This window comes from Hyaloscypha bicolor, assembly GCF_002865645.1.
Source record: "Hyaloscypha bicolor E unplaced genomic scaffold K444scaffold_53, whole genome shotgun sequence".
NCBI lineage: Eukaryota > Fungi > Ascomycota > Leotiomycetes > Helotiales > Hyaloscyphaceae > Hyaloscypha > Hyaloscypha bicolor.
Window position 1 is genome coordinate 463,263 of NW_020194555.1, and position 4,048 is coordinate 467,310.

Genomic DNA, 4,048 nt, shown 5'->3' on the forward strand with positions numbered 1-4,048 from the left:
CCGTTAAGAGCTTCCTAGCCGCTCCTATAGCCCCTGCTTCTACTATTCCCATAACTAATACCCTTATAAATAATCTTATTTCTCTTTCTCTTATATACTAGATAATAGACAAAAACCATATCTTAGAGCTTATTAAATAAATAGAAAATGCCTAAATATTTATAATTAATAGTATATTAAGATATAATACTTACTGCTTTTATAAAGTTATAATTAATACCAGAGCCTCCAGATTTTTAACTACTAGTTCTAACTAATTCCAAGCTTTATAGCAGACTAATAGTAATATTAAACTTAATAAAACTACTAAAAATTAAGTTAATATCTAGTTTAGTATCGGATCTATATTTTCTATTAGATCTATAATAGTAAGAATACTAATTAGGCAAGTATAATTCTATATTATATTTATAAAGACTTTATTCCTACTTAGCTTAGCTAATATAAATAAGCCAAGAGTTTACTTTAATAATCTTATTAATTATCTTATTACTTCTAATAAACGCTTTATACCTATAATATAACGTTTTAGATATTCTTTCCTGCTTTGGAATACTGCTCTATAAAGCTTTATTTCCGAATTCTTTATTTATAATTCCTGTTTTCTTATAGAGATTAAATTATAATATTTATACCGCCGTTTTAGTTATTTATTTATTAGTAAGCTTTGAAATATACTAGAACAAGCAGGCCACGATATTAATATAAAAGCCCTTGAGTATCTTATAAAGTACTATAAGTAATGCCAGAAATTCGGACAATTACCGGGATAATTTAAGTTTAACCTGAGAAATAATATTAGCTTTAATTACTTTATTATTATTAATATTTTCTATATTTCCGGTAAGTCTATACTTTATATTATTAATAAAGGCACTAGATATTAAGCCAGCCAATAGCTTTAAAATATTAGTATATTATATATTTGAGATACCCTAAAGTAATATTAGATTAATACTTATTTAGGCCCTCCTAATTAGATTATAGCAGATACCGGAAAGCAGTTTACTAGTAAGAAGTTTGCTTAGCTTGCAAATACTATAGGAACCAAGGTTAAAATCGTCCCTATAGAAGCTTATAGTTCTATTAGAATTATAGAATACTACTATAGCCCGATTTAATATACTTATCTTATTATTATAGCCAAAATTAATAGAATTAATAAGGATACTATACTTTAAATAGCTTTTAAGGCTATTAATAATTCCGCTAGACCTAATAGTATTATTCTAATTCTCTTAGTTTATAGTATTTTACCCTAAATAACCAAATATAATACCCTATTACTAATTATATTATAGTAATTAGTAGTATTTAAAAAGGTAATAGTAAAAATTCAGAAGCTTTAAGCTAGATACCAGATTATAAATACCCTAAATACCCGAAATAGTTCTAGTATTACTAATATTTATAAACTTCCCTTAAATTCGGATATTCTCATATAGTATAAAGGAAATACTAGTTAATCTAGTAGTTAGGATAGGCCATATAAGCTAGTAGCTATTAACGGAGAGAACTATATACTAGCTCTATTATATAGTAATACTATCTTTTATTTAACCTCTATAAAGCCCTTTTATATAGGGGATATTGAGGTTATTACTAATAGCCCCGAACCTGAACCTATTCCCGAACTTTATAATAAGGCTAAAGGTAATACAGATATAATTCCTCCTGCCATTCCCGCTATTTTACTAAAGTATAGTAGAGGACGTCCTTATAAGAACCCGGATTTTATAGTATTCCTATAGAATAATAACTTATATAAGAATTCCCATTAAGTTAAAGTTACTAGCCTTCTGGAAAAGGGCATATTTAAGATTATTTCCAGATTTCAGGTACTAAAGAAGATATATATCTTTAACTCCTAGTTTATTAATAATATTAAGAATAAGAATATAGAGAGAGAGTTTAAGAAGTCGAAACTAGTTATTTAGGCTTATAATAATAGTAAGAAATATATAATATTAATATAATTACTTACTATTTAATATATTAGCTAGAGAATTATTTTTAGTATTACTATTATAATAATAGATACTATAGAGCTATATTTATATAATATCTCGCAAGCTTATATCTAATTAATAACCTTATTTAACCGCAATTTCTATATTAACCTATCTCGCGAGCTTACTAGAAAGCTAAATCTAAATAATAATTCGGTTCTAAAGGTTATAAAACTACTATATAACATACTAGAAGCTGGGAACTACTAGTTTAAGACTTATTATTCCTACTATATTAACGAGCTTTCTATAAAATAATTAACTTATAATTCTTGCCTCTTCTATAGTAAATAACTCTTCGGAATTATTAGCCTTTAAACTAATAATACCCTATTTATCGGAACTAATAATTTTATAAAAACAAAATAACTAAAGCTCTAAGAGGCTAAGTTTTTAGCTAAGAAGTATAAATACCTTACTATTAATTATAATCTCAAGTTTAATAGAGATATTATTTATATAAATATTACTAGAATTACTCTTATATAGAAATACTAGTATAAAAACCTCCGAACTATTTCTATAAAGAATACTACTATTATAAATAGTAAGGGTACTATTTATTAAGATCTCTCTATTAAGAACTAATATATTACCTAATATACTAGAGGAGTATATATTATATTAGTCTATTAACTAGAAGCTTTATATAACCTATTAATTACTACTTAAGCTATTAAACTCTCGGAAACTAATATAAAGGCACTTAATAAGCATATTTAATAGCAAATTAAAAATACTACTAGAGGACTAAGATTTATAAAGCTAGTAAAGAAGTTCTTATATTTAATTATTTTTACGGATACTTTATTTATAAATAATAGAGATCTCTTTTCTTTAATCGAATATATTTTAGTTCTAGTAAATAGAACTAGATATACTAATATTATTTACTAGTTCTTTACTAAATATAAGAGAGTTACTAGAAGTATTCTAGCTTTGGAACTCTATAGTATGGCTCATGGCTTTAATATAGGTGCTTTAATCAAATCTATAATTAATAAAGTACTAGAAATAGAACTATTACTAGTAATTTATACGGATTCGAAGTCATTATATAAATGCCTCGTTAAATTAGGAACTACTTGAGAAAAGCGTCTAATAATTAACATAATATATCTTTATTAGATATACGAATAATAAGAGATTATAGAAGTTAAATAAATTAAAGGAAAATCAAATCCTGCTGATTCTATAATAAAATTAAAGCTAATAAATGCCCTCAAGTACCTAATTAATATAAGTACTATATAATTAGACGTAAAGAAATAGATTAAATATAAATAGGGCAAGAAATGAATATATGAGATAGGAGGATATTATAAGAGGAGAAGTTATATATAAAAGGCTATAGCCTTTGGTATATAACTAAAACCTCGGAAGTAATATGGATATATAAAGCGTTTGGGAAATCTGATACTAGGCCGGATTAGGGAATTTATATATAATCGGAGGAAGATACTATTTTTCGCGTTTTTAGAGAGTTTCTAGTATTAGTATAGCTATTTCTTTGGGAGTCACGTATATAGTTACGGGACACGGGATACGGGATATGAGTAATAGGATATAGGTAATAGGATATGAGATACGGGATATAGTTATATGACCTCGCGTTCTATTAGTAACTCGACTAGTAGACTAGATTCCTTTAGGCTTAGCAGATTTAGGGATTGCATATTAATATTATAATACTATAATTCCTACTTCTGAAAAATAATAACTTTACTAACTAATATAACTAGTATTTCCACGCCTATATAATAGTATTATATATTACTAGTAAACTAATAAATACTATTAATAAGAAATATTAAACTTAAAACAAGAAAGCTTAAGCTAAAATTTATAAGTCTATTTAGAATTCTTAAATATATTAATAATTTAGTATATAAATTAGAATTATTAAATATATATAATTATTTATATCTAACTTTTTATATTTCTTTTCTTAAAAAATATATAATAAAAAAGAATTAGAAACTATATTTATATTTTTCTAAAGAACTTCCAGAATTAGTAAATAATAATAAAGAATAAAA